We start from the raw sequence: 21,373 nt of genomic DNA, 5'->3' as shown, positions 1-21,373 counted from the left end.
AGCACTGCAGAACTGCTTGTTGTATCGGCAAAATATGATTTACTAAACCAGAAGGCAGGAAAGGTAGTTGTTGCTATAGAAATGATGATTGACTGATAATGAAATACATTTTAACACACTCCTGTGTAATGTACTAGCAGCCTTGTATTGGCCAAAAAAGTCCATTCTGAGTAAATCAGTCACAAAATATTTACTCATAGTATTTCAATGTGTATAATTGTCAGTCATGTCCCTGTTATATAATAAAAAGTAAAAAATGCCTTGAGCATCATGCCCCCCCCCGAACATTCCTCCATGCCTCCTCAGTATGGCACACCCCACCGTTTGAAAAACTCTGTGTTAAAACCATGAGTCTTTTACTTGTTAAGTGAAATTTGAAATACAAGCACAAAAGTTGCCATCAAAAAAACATCATTTGCCAAGAGTTAACATACCCTCCCTACTATCCCCAATATTTAATAGAATGTATTTGGGGTAATTGTGCAGTAACAATTGCTAGGTGGTGATTTTTACTGACATAACCACTCACAAATGAAGTAGTGCTCATTTGAGCCATTTACTATTATGGGAGTGCTATATTCAGGGTATATGTGTATATGACAGACTTATATGCAGCATTATTGTAGACATGTTGGTCCCAGGCAGGGCCGGCTCTAACTTTTTTGCCGCCCCAAGCAAAAAAAAAGAGCGCCACCCTGCCGTAACACCCCCCAAGCGCCCCGCTGAAACACCCCTCCCGAGCGCCGCCCCGCCTCACCGAAACACCTCCCCCCACCAGCGCCATGCCACACCACCGAAACACAAACAACCCAGCCCCCCGAGCGCCGCCCAGCTGAAACCAAAACTACAACAAAAACCCTGAGTACCCCCCGCCACCCCTAGATTGGCCGTCCCTTACAAGGTGCCACCCCGAACACGTGCTTGGTCGGCTAGTGCCTGGAGCCGGCCCTGGTCCCAGGATATTAGAGAGACAAGGTGGGTGAGGTAATATCTTAGATTGGACAAGAACAGCTAGGTGGACTCCTCTCTGGATGTCAGTTGAGTTCCTCTTTTTTTTTGGACAGTTATCTAGGGAGAGGCTTTCACGGGTGTTGACAGTACTAGCAAGTCCGGGTTCTTTAGGTTCATTGGAATCCATTTTTCTATCCATATCAAGGCCATGCAGTTGCAAATGATTATAACACAGGTATCATATGGAGGTTTTTAATACAGGAGGGTGTTTCTTTGACCGTATCCTTTTGAGATTTTCATATTCTCCCATCTCCTTTCACTGTGACATTTTTTATTTTTATTTTATTATTTTTACCACAACACCTTCCTAGTTTGTAGAGCTTACACCTATATTGAACATAGGGTGACCAGATGTGCCAATATTATCAGAACCATCCCAATATTAGGGGCTTGGTCTTATATACACAACTATACCCCCCTTTATCCCCCCCAAGAAAAAAAAAGTCCCAATTTTTCACACTTCCTATCTGGTCACCCTAATTGGACAGTCTCTTAACATACATAGATATTGTGCCATATAACAGTAAAAACACTCAAACACACACAAAATCTTCACAATTGAAAGGACACACACACACACACCCCATGGATATAAAAAAAAAGAAAGGAAAGGGGAACATTTCAAACCCTAAACAGAGCAATGGACTCTCCTGATGGATATCACATGTAAGGAGAAGGCATCATTACATACAAGGAGGTTACAAAAACATTGATCCTGGAGAATGGAGATTGAATCTTATGATAAAGGCTACATATTTTTGTGACAGTGAAATTGATGGAAGCAAAATCTAAATGATGTAATTGTGTAGATAAGAAATAGGCCAAATTAAGGAGAAAGGTCACATACATTTGAATGGAGGGTGCAGATTCCAATATCTCTAGTGATGTAGTTATGAAGGAGAAACAGAAAATGGAACTTAAGGGTATTTAAAGTAATTAAAATACTGGGCCTAGCACATTTTAAACTAAATATTGGAATTCCTGCAATGGTCCTAAATTATCAGAGAGCCTCTCAGAGCACATAAACTGGGGAGTCTCTTTTGGCCATTCTTTGAAGAATTAAAGGACCAATCTCACAAGAGTCTGAGTCCTCTCAATGTCCACTGACTTCAATGTGAGCTGAGGCTTCACTGGTCCTCTCAGGATCTGGTCCTGATTAGGGAACTTAATGACATAGGTCCCACTCCTACAATCTGATCTGCACAGACATGTCCTGGCACCTAGAAGAAGCCCCAAATTTTTATTATATTTATTTTAATATTTGTGATTCAGCAGCACTCAGAGGACCAGCTCAGACTGGGGCCCCGTTGTGTTGGGCACTCTACAGATGCATAGTGAAACACATCCCTGCCTTGAAGAGCCTAGCATCCAAATAGACTGGAGAAACAAAGAATCGGAGAGAAAACAGAGGCACAGAAAGGTGAAGTGACTTGCCTTAGGTCACACAGTAGGTCAGTAGCAGAGCAGTAAAAGAACCAGAACTCCTGACTCCCACTCTGGTGTCCTAGTCATTAGACCAAGGTATGGCTGACTTGGGCCTCAGGCTATATTATAAAAGAGTTAAGATATTGTACTATTATGAAAATACTTAATATTTATTTTTTTCATATATTATGAACATTTTAAAAAATATATTAAGTAGTGATTTCAACCATGTGTAACCCCTTTAGTTCAGTCCTTTTATGCCCTTTCTGTAGTTTGGAATGAAACATCAATGCTTAGTTGATTTAAAGAATGTGAACAGAGACACAGAAAATAAGACTACTGTAAACGTAATTCAGAAAAGCATGACAAACAGGGATGTGTAATGATTTTGTGGTTTGAATAGATGACACTGTCTGGCAGAACCCTTTGTCTGAGGAATGGCAGTACCACATTACTTGTGGGAATGTCTTTCACTGTAAAAAGAACAGGAGTACTGCTACTCTGAAATCTTTCACTGTATTAGGGTACGTCTATACTTACCTCCGGGTTCGGCGGTAAGTAATCGATCTTCTGGGATCGATTTATCGCGTCTTGTCTAGACGCAATAAATCGATCCTGGAAGTGCTCGCCGTCGACACCGGTACTCCTGCTCCGCGAGAGGAGTACGCGGAGTCGACAGGGGAGCCTGCCTGCCACGTGTGGACCCGCGGTAAGTACCTTGTAGTTCGAACTAAGATACTTCAACTTCAGCTACGTTATTCACGTAGCTGAAGTTGCGTATCTTAGTTCGAACTGAGGGGTTAGTGTGGATCAGCCCTTAGTCTTCTATTTGTCTTGTTTTCAAAGGTCTTATTCATAGGCTGAAGCTTTGAGACAACTCATACTCGCAAGTCATTTAGGCTGATAAGTATTTATGGGCAAAATGTGAAATTATACTAGCAGTTTTCCCTTCAATAATTTCAGCACTTATGTGACTATTTCTACATTGGCCTATGTAGGTTTTATGCCACGCCCATCACTGTAGTGTATTGGTTCCAGAGACTCAGTTCTCACTATTTCAGTTCCCATTAAAATTCATGGGAGTCTTTCCATTGATGTTAATAGGAGTTGGATTGGGCCCTTAGTGCATTTCCCTAAATTTAATCTGGAATAAGAATGTCCCCACATGCAGTTATTCAGGAATAGTTATTCTGCTTTAAATTCACACTCTACCTTGTTCTGGAGAATAACTTTAATGTATAGACAAGCCCTTAACCATAAAGGCGATTTTTTTTTTCCTGCTCAGGGTGGAAGTTTATTGGCAGTCCACATGGAGAATTTTACATTGCTGCTGCATGTGCTGCACTTGCTTTGTGGCTGAAAAAGAGGATTTCATTCTCCAGAGCTTCTAATCCAGCATCTTTCACACACACTACATTCACCTTAAAATAACACAATATAAGCAAATGCATGAGAAATTGCATACATTTCAAAAGTGGACTGCAAACCTTATAGCTTTAAGATACTGACAATCAAAAAAGTCTGATACTTAATTTTCAGTTTGTTGATGACCCTTTAATTGTTGCTATATATGGATTTCATAGGTTGAAATGGAATTATTGTTGCTATTATTGCCAGACATCCAGTATGCTAGGTAGTGTGCAGACACAATCCCTGCTACAAAGACCTTACAATCTAAGAAAATTAATTCCTATAAAATAGTACTGGTGAGTCTAAATTATTTCATTATACTGGGATTTATCCCAAAGGCATATTACCGGACTCCACTAAGCCATCAACCAGCCCAGAAATTTGAATGCTTGCTAGACACAGCGTTAAAGCTCAAGATAAACTGATTATCCTCATCACTTGTCTCCTACTTAACAAAACAGCAGTGTCTCATATGTAAATATATTCTCAGATGTAGCTTGCAGCACAAGTCTTCAGAAAAATTAGATGCAAGTTTAAGTCAAGATATGTAGTTATCCAGCAAAAAGTGCAATAAAATGAAAGGAATACTTGTGCTGTAACAATAAAAACTGAAGATATAATGAGAGGGAGTATTTGTTTGTGAACAGGTATTTACCAATGTAACACTATTGTTCTAAAAGATTATTTCAGAAACTTTATAGTTTTAAAAGACTATGAAAACAATGAATGCTCACTTAATCCCGTTAAACTAGGTAAATAATATCTGCAATTTACAGATGAGGAAACTGAGTCAAAGAGACTTTTACTCACCCAGTGTCACACAGGTATGCTATGGAAGGATTAGGATTAACACTTGGGAGTTCTATATACTTCCCTAGACTTTATATTGCATTCATAAGCACTAGACCATGTAGCTGTCTCAGATACAGTGCCTACATAGATGAGATTCTAAGTGTAACCCCTTCTGCCAGTCAGAGTTGGCAGCAACAAGGGCTGGGTGCAGTATCTAGTGGTTCCTTTTCAATAACACAATGCAAAACCTGCTCGAGCTCCCACCCAGTGACCTGGGACAGTTACATACCACCCCCCTGGGTGCCTCTAAGGGTATGTCTACACTACGGGATTAATCCGAATTTACAGAATTCGAATTTTGGAAACAGATTGTATAAAGTCGAATGTATGCGGCCACACTAAGCACATTAATTCGGCAGTGTGCGTCCATGTACCGGGGCTAGCGTCGATTTCCGGAGCGTTGCACTATGGGTAGTTATCCCATAGCTATCCCATAGTTCCCGCAGTCTCCCCCGCCCATTGGAATTCTGGGTTGAGATCCCAGTGCCTGATGGGGCAAAAAACATTGTTGCAGGTGGATCTGGGTACAGCCTCACCCCTCCCTTCATGAAAGCAACGGCAGACAACCATTTTGCGCCTTTTTTCCTGGGTGAACACTGCAGACTCCATACCACGGCAAGCATGGAGCCCGCTCAGCTCAAGACAGCAGTCATGAACATTGTAAACACCTCGCGCATTCTCGTGCAGTTTATGCTGAACCAGGACCAGAAAAACGAGGCGAGGAGGAGGCGGTGACGGCAGCGCAGCGACAAGAGTGATGAGGACATGGACATGGACACAGAATTTTCTCAAACCGCGGGCCCCGGTGCTTTGGAGATCATGTTGTTAATGGGGCAGGTTCTATCCATGGAACGCTGATTCTGGGCCTGGGAAACAAGCACAGACTGGTGGGACCGCATCGTGTTGCAGGTGTGGGACGATTCCCAGTGGCTGCGAAACTTTCGCATGCATAAGAGCACTTTCATGGAACTTTGTGACTTGCTGTCCCCTGCCCTGAAGCACCAGAATACCAAGATGAGAGCAGCCCTCACAGCTGAGAAGCGAGTGGCGATAGCCCTGTGGAAGCTTGCAACGCCAGACAGCTACCGGTCAGTCGGGAATCAATTTGGAGTGGGCAAATCTACTGTGGGGGCTGCTGTGATGCAAGTAGCCAAAGCAATCACTGAGCTGCTGCTACGAAAGGTAGTGACTCTGGGAAATGTGCAGCTCATAGTGGATGGCTTTGCTGCAATGGGATTCCCTAACTGTGGTGGGACGATAGACAGAACCCATATCCCTATCTTGGCACCGGAGCACCAGGGTACCCAGTACATAAACCGCAAGGGGTACTTTTCAATGGTGCTGCAAGCACTGGTGGATCACAAGGGACGTTTCACCAACATCAAAGTGGGCTGGCCGGGAAGGGTTCATGATGCTCACGTCTTCAGGAACACTACTCTGGCTGCAGCAAGGGACTTACTTCCCGGACCAGAAACTAACCGTTGGGGATGTTGAAATGCCAATAGTTATTCTTGGGGACCCAGCCTACCCCTTAATGCCATGGCTCATGAAGCCATACACAGGCAGCCTGGACAGGAGTCAGGAGCTGTTCAACTACAGGCTGAGCAAGTGCAGAATGGTGGTAGAATGTGCATTTGGACGTTTAAAAGGTCGCTGGGGATCGTTACTGACTCGCTCAGACCTCAGCCAAACCAATATCCCCATTGTTATTGCTGCTTGCTGTGTGCTCCACAATCTCTGTGAAAGTAAGGGGGAGACCTTTATGGCAGAGTGGGAGGCTGAGGCAAATTGCCTGGCTGCTGATTACGTGCAGCCAGGCACCAGGGCGATTAGAAGAGCACACCAGGAAGCATTGCACATCAGAGAAGCTTTGAAAACCAGTTTCATGACTGGCCAGGCTACAGTGTGAAATTTCTGTTTGTTTCTCCTTGATGAAAACCCGCCCCCTTTATTGACTCATTCTCTGTAAGGAACCGACACTCCCCCTTTGATCACAGCTTGCTTTCAGAGGAAATAAAGTCACTATCATTTAAAATCATTTATTCTTTATTAATTGATTATAAAAAGAGGGAGAGAACCAGGGTGGGGTTTGGGAGGAGGATCGGCGAGAAGGAAAAGGCCACTAAAAAAAGGTTAAAAAAATTACAGCCTTTTGCTTGGGCTGTCCACTGGGGTGGAACGGGAGGGTGCACGGAGCCTCCCTACCCCCCCGCGTTCTTACACGTCTGGATGAGGAGGCTATGGAACATGGTGAGGGGAGAGGGGGATTATACAGGGGCTGTAGCAGCACTCTGTTATCCTGCTGCCGTTCCTGAAGCTCCATCAGACGCCGGAGCATGTCTGTTTGCTCCCGCAGCAGCCCCAGAGTTGCATCCTGCCTCCTCTGATCTTCCTGCCACCACCTCTCATCTCGAGCATCTCTCCTGTCCTCACGTTGGTCCCTCCTGTCCTCACGTTCACTGGCATCTTTCCTATACTTTGAAACCGTGTCCTTCCACTCATTCAGATGAGCTCTTTCACTGCAGGTGGATTCCATGATTTCCGCGAACATCTCGTCTCGCGTCTTCTTTTTCCAACGCCTTATCTGAGATAGCTTTCGGGACGGAAGAGGGAGGCTTGAAAAATTTGCAGCTGCTGGAGGGAGGGAAAAAATGAGAGAATTTTTTAAAAAGATACATTTTACAGAACAATGCTTATACTCTTTCACGGTGACCAACACTATTCACATTACATAGCACATGTGATTTCTGTGCAAGGTCGCATTTTGCCTCTTAATATTGAGTGCCTGTGGCTTTGCTGCTAGAGATCACAGACGCAGGTCCGGGCAACAGAATTCGGCTTGCATACGGCCATGGTAAGCCACTGTCTTTTGGCTTCTGCGCCCTCCTTTCCCACATACCAAGCAAAGCCTGTTGAGTGCTACAGTTTTCCTGTTAACCTTCAGCAGTAGAAAACAAACTAACCCCCCTCCCATTCTAATTCTTTGGATGATTGCTTTATCCCTCCCCCCACCGCGTGGCTGGTATCAGGGAAGATCCCTGCTAGCCAAACGCGAAAAGCTCAGGGCCAATTCACCCCCCCTCGCGCTTGGCTAACTGCAGGGAAGGATTTCTTTTCAGCCACAGGCAAACAGCCCAGTAGGAATGGCCACCACTGTCCCCTTAATTAAATTCCCATATTTCAAATAGGTTACCATGAGCGATATCACTCTCCTGAGGATTACACAGAGAGATAAAGAACGGATGTTGCTTGAATGCCAGCAAACACCGGGACCATACGCTGCCAGGCTTTGTCATGCAATGATACCAGATTACTTGCTACTAGCATGGCGTGGTCAAGTATCCTACCATGGAGGATGGAATAAGGCTGCACTGCCCAGAAACCTTGTGGAAAGGCTTTTGGAGTACCTCTAGGAGAGCTTCATGGAGATGTCCCTGGAGGATTTCCGCTCCATCCCCAGACACGTTAACAGACTTTTCCAGTAGCTGTACTGGCCGCGAATGCATCCCAAGTCCTCAGGGCAAAGTAATCATTAAAAAACACTTGACTTTAAAACAAGTTTTATATTTTAAAAGGTAAACTCACCTGAGGTCCCTTCCATTGGGTCATGGTCTTGGATACTGGCTTGGGAGGGTACTTCAGTCAGGCTGAGAAAAAGATCCTGGCTGTTGGGGAGAACGGAGTGCTGTGTGCTCTCCGCAAGCTCCGCAATCCTCAGGAGCGACTGTTTGCCTCCTCTGTTTTTTGATAGGCTTGTCTGAGCTCCTTGACTTTCATGCGGCACTGATCTGAGTCCCTATTGTGGCCTCTCTCCATCATGCCCTTGGAGATTTTTTCTAAAGTTTTGGCATTTCATCTTTTCGAATGAAGTTCTGCTAGCACTAAATCCTCTCCCCATATAGCGATCAGATCCAGTACCTCCCGTACAGTCCATGCTGGTGCTCTTTTTCGATTATCGGCCTGCATGGTTACCTGTGCTGATGAGCTATCTGTGGTCACCTGTGCTCTCCACGCTGGGCAAACAGGAAATAAAATTCAAATGTTCGCGGGGTTTTTCCTGTCTACCTGGCCAGTGCATCCGAGTTCAGATTGCTGTCCAGAGCGGTCACAATGGTGCACTGTGGGATAGCTCCCGGAGGCCAATACCATCGAATTGTGGCCACACTAACTCTAATTTGAAATGACAGTATCGATTTTGGCGCTACTCCACTCGTCGGGGAGGAGTACAGAAATCGATTTTAAGAGCCCTTTATTACGAAATAAATGGCTTTGTTGTGTGGACAAGTGCAGGTTTAATTCGATTTAAAGCTACTAAATTTGAATTAAACTCATAGTGTAGACCAGGCCTAAGAGGCAATACTTCCCCTCTCGCAAGCACAGAGCTGAGTGTAGCAAAAACCTTTTAATAAAGGAGAGAAACAATGCGGCATTATGTTGGGGAAACACCCCTCAGGGTCTTAAGTCCAGCAACCCAACAGTCACCCCACCCACAGTTTCTGTCCTTTGGTCAGGGCAGCCACAGAGTTCAGAAGTTCATCTGCAGAGTTTATCTCCCAGCCTGGGTGGAAGGAGGGAAGAGGTATGGGGGAACCTTACACACTCCACTGCTCGGGTTGTCGGCCAATTGCCACGCTTCTCTGTGGGGTTCTGCTGCAGTCTTCACCCCCAGCTGGCCACTCCTCTCTGCCAGCCATCCCACTAGCCCCCCACACCCACACCCACACACTTAACACAGCTCTCAGTGATTTCAGCCATTAGTAGGGGAGCATCAGTGCTGGTGCACTCAGAACCACTAGCCCAAAGTAGGTCTAATGCTTAGACCTAGGTATCAGTGATTTCAGCTCGTCAGCACGTAACAAGACTCCTAACAGAATCAAAATTATCTCTTGCAAAGCATACCAGAGAACACAAACATGCATACACAAACGTTCAGATCTGGGGATTGGCTCACAGACTAGAACTGCTATAAATACAGTAACTGTAAACTAGCACAGCAGTCTCGCTATTGGCAAATTATGAAAAAATACAGAGGATTTTTCTCTAAATTTCGTAACTACCTAAAGAAGTTTCTTCCAAAATAAAAATAAAGTTATTACTAGCAAGACATACTGCCCTACAGTAAAGCCAGAGATTTAATCCTGTGGGGGTGACAGGTTAATATCACCCCAGAATGCAGCACTGAATCAAAACAGCACTGGTCAGCCAAAAAGAATGGAAAAGTGCTGAAGACAGCACCCAGTAAATGCACTAAAGATTTAAATTCCCTTTGGCTAAGCTACTGTTTAGTAATTTTGTACTTTGGATAATCTAAGCACTACACCCAGATGTACAGACATGCTTTCCTTAACCTGTGTATTATATAATTTTAATATCAGCTTTATACACATTTTTAATCTGTTCGTATCTTTGCTTTTTATACTGTCACCATGATGGATGTTTACTTACAACCCAGGATATGAGAGCGACAAGGTGGATGAGATAATATCTTTTATTGGACCAACTGTCATTGGTGAAAGAGACTTTTTCTCCAACAGAAGTTGCTCCAGTAAAAGATACTACCTCACCCACCGTGTCTCTCTCATATCATAGGACCAACACAGCAATCTGCTATATATTATTAAAGCAATGTGTGATACAGCATGGCCAGAGGGCAGCAGGAGAGTGATCGATGGGCAATATGTAAGCCCCAGGATAATGAGAGCCTTATTCCCTATAGAGGGAAGAGAGGCTGCTACAGTTTAATTAGAGCACCTGAAGCCAATTAAGCCAAGGAGAGCACCTGAAGCCAGACATCTGATTAAAAAAAACCCTGCTTCAATCAGATAGTTGGAGGAGTTGAAGCAGAGAGGTTTGGTGTTGGAGCAGAGAGGAGGGAAGCAGAGAAGAGTTTGGAAAAGTGCTGTGGCGGACCAGAAGACCAAGACCCTAGGTAAAGGGAAACCTGGCTTGTACAGAGCCGAGGGACTCTACAGACACAAAGGGTTGGGAGAAACCTTGCCCAAGTGGAGAGAGTGCAGAAAGCCCCACAAGCTGAAGGGCTGGAGAGGGAAGTAGCCCAGGGGAAGGAATTGTTAGTTCAAGTGGTTTGCTGCTATCCCTAGGGCCCCTGGGCTAGGACCCAGAGTAGAGGGTGGGCCTGGGTCCCTCCCTCTCTACTCCCCTTCTCTGGGATACTAGTGGGACAGTTAATACCCCAGATTAGGGTGACCAGACAGCAAGTGTGAAAAATTGGGATGGGGGATAATAGGAGCCTATATAAGAAAAAGACCCCCAAATCAGGACTCTCCCTATAAAATTGGGACATCTGGTCACCCTACCCCAGATCAGGTGCCCTGAATACCCCCACAAGAAGAGAAAGCATGGGACCCATCATAGTAGTGCTGGCAATTTGCAGCAAATGATATAGCATTGTACTTAATGAGTATGGTGAAATACCTCTATCTGAAATTGCCTTGAACTGAGCAAAGCAAGCAATGTTCAAATGAGTCTAAAAACACAGGCTGAACAAATGAGAGTTTCTCGCAGAAGAGTTTTATGTGAATAAAGTGGCCTACTGAATGTATAAATCATTTATGCTTTATGGAAATTGTGTTGTATAATTTTACATTTCTTTGCACAGCTGTTCATTAGCCTCCAGTTAATTCAATTTTCTATTTATAGGTTGTCCTCCAGATAATTAAATTGCAAATAGTTTTTCTTTCCCATGGTTAATCACAGGGCAACAACTGCATAGGCCTATAGGCCATTGACACTGATCCATTGTACTCCTGCCTTGTAAGGAATTCTGGTTAAGTAAAAGATAAAGACTCAGCCTATAATGCCATTTCTGTTACTCATTAATAGAGCTTTCTCTTTTGACACTGGTGATTAGAAATTTCCTTTAGGGAGTATTAAACTGCACTGTCTTCACACTCCTTTTTTTCTCATGGATATTAGCAAGTTACATAATAAGAGACCTGTCATATTAAGCACCAAACAACTCAGTACCTGAGGTGCTAGGGCTTTAATCAGGCTTATAAATAGAAGTAGTTCCTTTCCTAAGAAAAAAGGAGGGAAATGAAAAGACTCATTTTGATGCAGTAGCTGAATAAGAAATCACTATGGTGAAGTTCATATGTTTCATAAAAACAAATAGATCCCCATGGTATTTACAGGGCTTGCTGTAAAACAATTCCTGTAAAATGAGCTTTTCTTCAAGGGGGCATCCTTGTAAAGTGCTCTTTTCTTACCTCTATCTAGAGTAACATTTTGGTGCACAATTCTGTGTAGTTATTCTAATTTTGACAGTGGATGTCAATCCCTCCAAGCCTCATTTTTAGGAGCCGATCACTAATCCCTTTAGAGGAACGTTTTCCCTCCTTGAAAAGAAACACATTGTCCCTAGTGTATCTCCAATCAAGTTACTCAAGACTTACACTAATATGAGATCAGAATTTGGACCACAGTCTTCCTCAAGACAGACATTATTCTTTTTTCTCTGTTCAGCCAGTAAAGGATGCTCAACAGCCATGCAGTCAGCATCCTTTCCTGAAAGATTCTATAATGAAGACAGGACTTCCCTTGGATGTAAAGGCTGTTAATAGCGACAAAGAGTCCTGTGGCACCTTATCGACTAACAGACGTATTGGAGCATAAGCTTTCGTGGGTGACATCTGACGAAGTGGGTATTCACCCACAAAAGCTTATGCTCCAATACGTCTGTTAATCTATAAGGTACCACAGGACTCTTTGTCGCTTTTTACAGATTCAGACTAACACGGCTACCCCTCTGATACAAGGCGGTTAATGCCAATTATAACAACCTCCCAGTTGACTAAATGTATAGTACAGTACTAGTCCTATAGCTAGACAAACAAGACATTTCGGCTATGCTTCTGGGAAACATCCCAGACAAGTTGGTGTTAGCTCTGCCTAGCCTACTTGATAGCCCATTAAGGACCATCAGCTATAGAATTGACCCATTGAGAGAAGGCAGATATGCCTTGTAACTCAGCAAAGTATGCCCATGTGACTCCAGACTCCATTTTGCTGTAATTTTCCACAGTAAGAACAAAGAGGTGTTCTTACACCTGGAAAAGACTATAAAATGCTGATGCCTCATCTCCATCTGGTCTTCAATCCTCCTTCTTACCCCCTAGAGGGACTTTGCTACAAACTGAAGCTCTACACAAAGGACTGATGACCCATCCCAGCTGGGGATGTATTCCAGAGACTTGATTTTGAACCTGCAGTTTATTTCATCACTGCTACAAGCCTGAACCAAGAACTTTGCCATTACTGTATGTAATTGATTCCATTTAACCAATTCTAGCTCTCACCTATATCTTTTTCCTTTTATGAATAAACCTTTAGATTTTAGATTCTAAAGGATTGGCAACAGCGTGATTTGTGGGTAAGATCTAATTTGTATATTGACTTGGGTCTGGGGCTTGGTCCTGTGGGATCAGGAGAACCTTTTTTCTTTTACTGGGGTATTGGTTTTCATAACCATTTGTCCCCATGATGAGTGGCACTGGTGGTGATACTGGGAAACTGGAGTGTCTAAGGGAATTGCTTGTGTGACTTGTGGTTAGCCAGTGGGGTGACACCAAAGTCCTCTTTGTCTGGCTGGTTTGGTTTGCTTAGAGGTGGAAACCCCCCAGCCTTGGGCTGTAACTGCCCTGTTGGAGCAATTTGTCCTAAATTGGCACTCTCAGTTGGGTCTTGCCAGAACCAAAACTCTGCCCCAGTCCCCCAAAAGCTCGCTCTAGACCTTTTTCTCAGAGCCACACACCCTGTGTTCATTCTGGCTGTCTCCTTGGCTTACTGCTGCCTCTGGGTCTGCTCACAGAAAGAAACACATATCTCCACCAAACAATAGAATGCTATCAGTAGTTGTGGTTGTGAAATCCTCATTTCTTTATTGTTTTGTCATTAAGGTCCCCACTTCCCTATTGTTTGTCTGTATGATCTCTGCCTAGTTCTTTGATTGTTTCTGTCTGTTACATAACTAATTATGTAGGTGTAAATTAATTAACCAATCCTACCCCACCACCTTAATTTTGTTACAATATGTCAGGATTGGTTAGTAAAATTTTAGTATAATGATTGGTTAAGGCTGGGGTTGGCAACCTTTGGCACGCAGCCCACAAGGGTAAGCCCCCTGGTGGGGTCAGGCCAGTTTGTTTACCTGCCGCGTCCGCAGATTCGGCCGATTGTGGCTCCCACTGGCTATGGTTTGCCGTCCCAGGCCAATGGGGGAAGCGGGAAGCGGTGCAGGCCGAGGAATTTGCTGGCCGCTGCTTCCCGCCGCCCCCATTGGCCTGGGACGGCGAACCGCGGCCAGTGGGAGCCACGATCGGCTGAACCTGCGGACACAGCAGGTTAACAAACTGGCCCGGCCCGCCAGGGTGCTTACCCTGGAGGGCTGTGTGCCAAAGGTTGCCGATTCCTGGGTTAAGGTATAGCTAAGCAGGGCTCAAGTTTCACTATATAAACTGGACCCAAAATAAAGTTCTTTGGGGTACCAACTCCAGGACACAGCCCCAAGAACAGAGCTGCCAGACCTCAACACTCTGCCAATGACAGTGTGCAGAAACTGGAGTCCCCAAGATGGACCTGATCCTTACTGGCCAGCAGGGAAAAGTTTATCTGTCTTATTGGGAGTGGTGAGCACTGTATGTGTAGCATGTGCATTCTGTTTTTGGTGATAAAAGACCCTGCAAACACGCAGAGTGTAAGCTTACACCCACAGAAGGGTGAGGGTGGGTGCCTAAATTGACAGGGTTACACCTGAGCCCTAGGAACAGGGTAAAAGTGTGTGTCCCTAGATTGTGTGAGAAACGGAGAATTTTGTGCGGGTAACAAGCTAAGCCGAGAACTAGTGTTATATAGCCCTGACTTCCCCGGGGAATTCCTACTACAGATGGATGTCTTGGATGCAGGATTAGGGGTCATCGTATCCTAGGTAGTGGAAGGTGATGAGCACCCTATCCTCTGCATTATCTGGACGTTGTTCCTAAGGGAGAAGGCTTATTCCATAATTGAAAAAGAGGCACTGGCAGTGAAATCTCTCAGCGTATGCACAATATGCCCAGCCATTTGATGGCATCATCATCAGACAGGTGGAGAGCCGGTAGCCCACCATAAAAATAAGTAGGTGGTCACTTGTCAAGGATATGTGGCACAGTCTGAAGTTGACTGCAGTTGCATTGTGGGTCATTAGAAAAACCCCATTTAAAGATATTGGCCATACAGTTGCCCTGACCTGTTCGAAACTGGTTCAGAGGTGACCAGGGTGCCTTGGCAGATCAAAACCTGGTGGACAGATGGTTGGGTCAGTGACAAGAGTGACTAATGATTATTGATGCTGACCACTTGTAGTACCAAGCAGATTCCACTGTCATGTCCTGATGGTGGCATAAATAATCATAAAGGGCATCTAGAAAACAGGCTAGCTGGTGGGTGGTTGAAGAAGTCTGCATACTAAGGCAGTTCGTTGTTCTCATGGATTTTGGCCAGCAGCATGATAGAAACCTTCTCACAATGAATATGGGGCAGTGCTATGTGGAGTAGTGAAATGGGCTATTGACTCACTTTGATCCTGCCTCCTGGGCACTCACTTCACCTAAGTCATGGACCATGCCCCTCTACATTGGCTCATGCCAGGAAGGACATTAACCCCCAATTTATGAGGTAGTACCTGGCACTACAGCCTTTCTCCTTCCATGTCCAACACCAGTCTGGAAGAGCTCACCTGAATGTGGATTTCTTTTTGAGAGATGGGGGGGAGAGACCTATCCCAAATGGAGTCATAAAGGGTGTGTGTTGTGTGATGGAGCAAAGAAACTTTGCACCTGTTTACAAAGTGTAAACTGTTGGGACATGGGCAGCCTACTTAGTGGATGGAGCAGGACTTTGCCTGTTGGAGGAGGTGGCAGTTTGGATAATGACAAGCATAGCTCCAGGAATAAGGCACCGGTCCAAGGGTGAAGCTGGGATCAGGGTCGAGGGGCCAAGACAAAGGTCAGAATCAGATGTCCAAGCCTAAGCCAAAGGGTAAGCTGGAGTCATAGTTAGAGATGAACCAAAGAATAGAGCTAGGAGTCAGAACCCAAAGCCTAAGCTGAAGGGTAAGATGGAGTTGTGGTCAGGTACGTAGTCAAGAATCAGAACCAGGAGTCAGAAACCAGAACATGGCAGGTATAGGTTGGGGCTGGAGCAGGAACAGGAAAAGGGTTGGGAGTAAGGCAGGAGCAGGGATTAGAGTAAGGCTGGATGCATGCTGGAGTAGGAAGCGGAAGTGAGAGCAGGTAAGTGCAGCTGCTGGTGTGGTGCTCCAATGAGCAGCCACTGTACTGCTGCAAGGCTCAAGTAGCAAACTGATGGCTCCTCTGCCCAATCAGGAAGTGAGACCTTTTGGATGGGGCTCATTGGTTCCAGATGAGCTTGTTGGGTTGCTTAGTGACCAAGCTGGGAGTCAGCTGTGTTCCTGACAGTACCCTCTCCCTTAGGGCTCCTTCTAGGGACCATTGGTCCTGGTTTATTGGGGAATTGATGGAATTCTTGTAACAGGATGGGGGCATGGATGTTTTCTACAGACTCCCAGATTTCTCCTCTGGCACCTACCCCTTCCAACCCATTAGGTACTGGAGCTTACCCCTTACCCTTTGGGAATCAAGGATTTTATAGACCTCATACTCTTCCTGCCCCTGGACTATTATGTGTGGTGGTAGTCAATCCATCTGCCCAGGAAAGGGGTTGCCAGCGAATGGCTTGAGAAGGCAGATATGGAAAATGGGGTAGATTTTGAGGGACTTGGGGAGTTTAAAGGCCACTGGATTTATGTTCTGGGTGACCTGGAAGGGGCTGAAGTACTTGTGGTCAAGCTTGGCAGAGGGAAGGGTTGACTTAAAATTCTGGGCCGTGAGCCATGTTGAAGTCAAGGGTAGTTTGCCACTGTCAATTGGCATAGCTCTTATCACACTCCTTGGCAGTGGCCAAATTCTCCAGATGAATTTGGAGGAGATGGAGGAACAAGGCTCTTCTGCTAGTTTAGAGTGAAACCAGGGGGTGAAAACCAAAGTTCACATCCACCCAGCTCAGGCTGTTTTTTGTGTGGGTTGAGTTATTATAAGTGAATTTGGCCAAAGATAATAGGGAAACCCAGTCATCTTGGTGAAAATTCAGGAAACTGGTGGTACGGTTCCAATGTCTGGCTTACTGTTTTGTCTGGCTGTCATTCTAAAGGTGGTAGGCAGTTGAAACGAGGAGCTTGGTGGCAAGATGGCAGAGGAATTCCTACCAGAACTGGAAGACAAATGGGGGGCCTTGATCAGAAATGATATGTTCTGGCATGCCACGGTACTGGAAGACATGTTCCAAGAAGAGCTGGGCCATTTCACAGACTCATGGGAGGTATGGCAGGGGATGAATGAGCCATTTCTGTCAAGAGGTCCACAAAGGCCAGGATCACTGAGCGCCTTTGGGAGCAAGGTAGTTCCACAATGAAATCCATTGAAAAGGGTGGATCAAGGGAATTGAAAGAGTCTGGAGAAGGCCCACTGGTCTTGTGCACAGCCTGTTAGTGTCAGTGCAGAGGTCAGACACCTGAACGTAGTCTTTAATATATTTTTGTAATGTCGGTCACCAGAAATAGCTGAAAATCAGATTCCTGGAGTTAAAGTGGCCAAAATGTCATGCCATGGTGGAGCTGTGGCACAACCTCAATACTTGGAGTTGCAGGCTGGAGCAGGAAACGGAAGTGAGAGCAGGGTAATTGCAGGCATGGTGTGCACTGAGCAGCTGTTGCTGTTGCAACGATCAAGTAGCAAACTACTGGCTCCTCTGCCCAATCAGGAAGTGCAATCAATTGGAAGGGGCTCACTGGTTCTAGCTACGCTTGCTGGGTTGCCAAGTGAGCAGGCAGGGACAAAAAAAAGGGCTGAAGAGACTTATGAGCCCAGCAAGCCCTGCCTTGTAACACCTGCAGTCAATGCCAGACCTGGAGGGGGAAGAAAAGGGGAGAATCTGGCTCTGTTCAGGGCTGAATGGTGAAGAGGAGGGGGTGGATCTCCCTCTGTACATGAAGGGAGTGTCACTACAAGCCTGATAGCCAGGACAGCTGCCAGAGGAGCAGCACTGTGTCCCCGACTGAGAGAACGTTGAGAACTGGGGAGCACCCAGCAGTGAGTGAACTTTATTATTGACTTTAAGGACATTGTGGAGCCTGGCTCCTCCAACCTTACATCCGCCCCACCCCAAGGGACCTAAGGTCATAGCAGGATGCCACAACAGGCTACTCCAGGCAAGCCACTACAGACTGTTTGAACTATAGGGGCCATGCCCTAAACTGCAGGGACCTAGACAGAAAGAAGCCCAGGGCAGTCGAACTAGGTTCTCTGCCTGGAAGACCTGCCATTGTTGCTTCCCACAGGGTCCTGGATTGGGACCCAGTGGAGAGGGAAGGCCTGGGTCCCCCTACCACATCTTTGTAAGGGCTGAGGCCTGGATGCAGGGAATCTTTTTGGTCTCCACCCACCTAAGCTCAGGAATCAAGCACCTCTGCTGCCTGGTCAGACAATCAAGGGGTCAGAAGTCGGGTTTGCTAACCAATAGCCTGCCAGGCCCTTTGAGCATCCTACCAAAGGGTCTAATGTGGCTCTTCTCCATTCGGATGATGTAGCGGGGCAGTTATCCCGCTTGGGTGGAAAAAGCTAGGCTGATTGGGGAAGCAGCCACAGCTGGGGCCATGCCCAATCAAGCCACAGCTGGCCCTATAAAAGGGCTGTGAGCCAGGAGCTGAGTCAGTCTCTCCCCAGCCTTGGAGGGGGAAGGATCTAGCTGCCTGGGAGAAAAGGGTACCTGAAGCGGAGCAGGGCTGGGGAAAGGCAAGAGGAACTGGGGAGCTCCAGCATGGCAGCTCCCCAGGCTGAGGCCTTGTGAAAGGCCCAAGCAGGTGCTGGGGTTGCAGAGGTGCAGCCCGAGGTTAGACAGAGGCAGCTGGTCCGACCCCCTTGCCAATGATGAGTGGCCTTTACAGACTGCAGTTTGCCCCAGTGAACAGGGGCTAGATGACGACTGGCAGTAGCCACTGAGGCAAGGTGAGTATAGAGGGTTGGGGGTTCTCCCTGGAAGGGGAGACCCTGTGTGTGGGAGTACTGCAGTGGGCAGAACCCCAGAGTAAGGGGCACCGGGGTCCGGGAGGGACATGGGGGCCTGAGGCAGATGAGCCACCATCTGGCAGAGGGAGCTCCAAGGCTGGAAAAGAGCTAATTCCCAAGGCACCCAGCAGGAGGCGCTGCGCTGGTGAGTCTTTGCTTCACTACAGATGAATTTAGCTCTTTCTGTTGTACCCTCTGCTCCTTGATCAGATATTCACCATGAAGGTTAAGTCTTTACTGGTATTGTTGTGAAAAATCACAATATAGAGAATCTCTGATAAATTACACCTGGTGTTCAGTCATAAGATTTTGTAGGTGGCCAATCTCCATCCTGTAATGAATTAATTTAATCATTTTAATAGCCCTGTTGTATTCCCCTCGTAATCCAAATTTCCAGGCTCTCATCAGTCAAAAAAACTATAGGCCATGTATTTCACAGCAGGCTGGATTTAAATTCTGCATGATCCCTGCCTGGATTCTACAGCACTCTAGTGCAGCAGATGGGAAACTCTGCAGCAGCGTAATGTAAATTAAAAAATTGAGGTTTTTTTCATGAATTAAATATGAACATAAATAACCAGCAGAGTATCCCTTGTGTTATTAATTCTTATAACAAAGTCAATTTTATGATGTTCCCACAAACCTAGTTTTCAACATAGCGTAGCATTTGTGTTTTGCACTGTCTTTTTTTTTTTTAATTGAAAATGCATAACTTCAGGGGGGAAAGCTAGAGGTGTCGACAGTTGGGTAGGTAATAACTTGGACTTTTGTAACCTTAGAAGCCATGGGAGGGAGTTTAGGAATGTGGCATAACAACATTAGATGAATGTTTCTGCTCAGATCATCAGTGAAATCATTAATGTTGATATTTAAATTGTCATCTTTAAATTTCAGTTTACACCCTAATGAAATTAATTTGGTAGTTCATCTCTCTCAAGGCTCTTATTTCAGACTGAATCCAGAGTCATTATGTACATGTTTTCAAGGGTTTCTTCACAACAATACGGGATAGAAATATTCTTTGTAAATGAAAGATTAGTTTTGTTGCACAATTCTGTGTCAAAAGATGGTTTCCATGGCAAATTTTGTGCCACAGAATACATGGTGCCCTGAATAATGTCACCCACAAACAGTCATCATCCCAATGTAGTCAAACTAGATTTTTTTTTTTTTTTTTAATTTTGAACTCATTTTATATGCCTTGACAGACAGTAGTAGTTATTTTTTTAAATGTAAACCTTAACTATAGCAGACCTGGTAGTCTACTTGTAACATTAGTTGTATCTTATAGGTAATAGATGATGTGATGGGCTTTACAGCCCCCACACTAGGATTAAAAAGGAATCATCATCATCATGTTCCTATTAGGCCTCTCGTGTTTAGGGCAGTGACAAAGCTCCTCCATTCCTGGCTGTTTCTGGCAAGTCTTTCAATGGTTCCCCAGCTGTGCCCCAGGTTTTTCAGCTCAGCTTCCACAGCTCTTCACCATGTTGTTTTTGGGTGGCCTCATTTTCGCTTGCCTTCTGGTGTCCATCTTATTGCTACTCTGCTGATGGAATCCGTTTCCATCTGAAGCACATGACCGATCCATCTCCAACGCCTCCTGGCAATGATGGTGCTCAGATCCTCTTGGCTGCACTGTGTCAATAGATCTTGGTTTGAGATTGTTCTGGGCCAAAAGATACAGGGGATTTTTCTGAGGCAGGTTGTATGGAATGAAGACAGTTTGGACATGTCATACCTTCTCATTTCCCAGTACTCTGCACTATAAAGTACTGTTGAAAGTATGCAACTCTGATAAATCTTGAGTTTGGTTTTGGTGTAGTATTTTGATGATTTCCAGACTGTATTTAAGCTCCTGAAGGTGTTCCTGACCTTGATTTTGTTCCGGATGTCCTGGCTTGTTCCACCGTCCTGGCTGATGGTGCTGCCCAAGTATGTGAATGTTTCTACGTTGGTGAGAACATAATCCTCTATCTGCACTGGTGATGGTGAGGTGATGCAATATTAAAGGTCATGATATCTTGTCTTATTGTGGTTGATTTTCAGTCCAATTTGCTGGCTGAATGCGTTGAGTCAAGTTGTTTTTTCTTGTATTTGGTGTTGGGTATGTGATAGGAGAGCGACATCATCTGCAAAGTTCAGGTCTTCAAGGGATGAGAAGAGTGTCCATTTAATACCTCTTGGCATGTCTTCTGTTGTACGCTGCATTGCCCAGTCGATGGCAATGTTGAAGAGGATTGCAGACATTACACACCCCTGACATGCTCCTGTTTTGACTTCAAAACTGAGCTCACTGTGATCAACACTGCATGTAAAGTTAAATAGAAGCTTTCCATATGCCCATAGCCTGGTCCTGTGGATGCTATCTAAAGCCTATAAAATTATGTAGAGTTGCTGTTGCCATTCTAAGCACTGTTCTATTATGTTTCGTAGAGTGAAGATCTGGTCTGTGAATCCATGTCCTTTCTAAAAACCAGCTTGCTCTTTTCTGAGAAGGCTATCAACTGCCTCTGATATACACTGGACTATGA

The sequence above is a fragment of the Trachemys scripta genome, chromosome 1 (assembly GCF_013100865.1).
Source record: "Trachemys scripta elegans isolate TJP31775 chromosome 1, CAS_Tse_1.0, whole genome shotgun sequence".
Lineage (NCBI taxonomy): Eukaryota > Metazoa > Chordata > Testudines > Emydidae > Trachemys > Trachemys scripta.
This window is presented reverse-complemented; position numbering follows the sequence as displayed.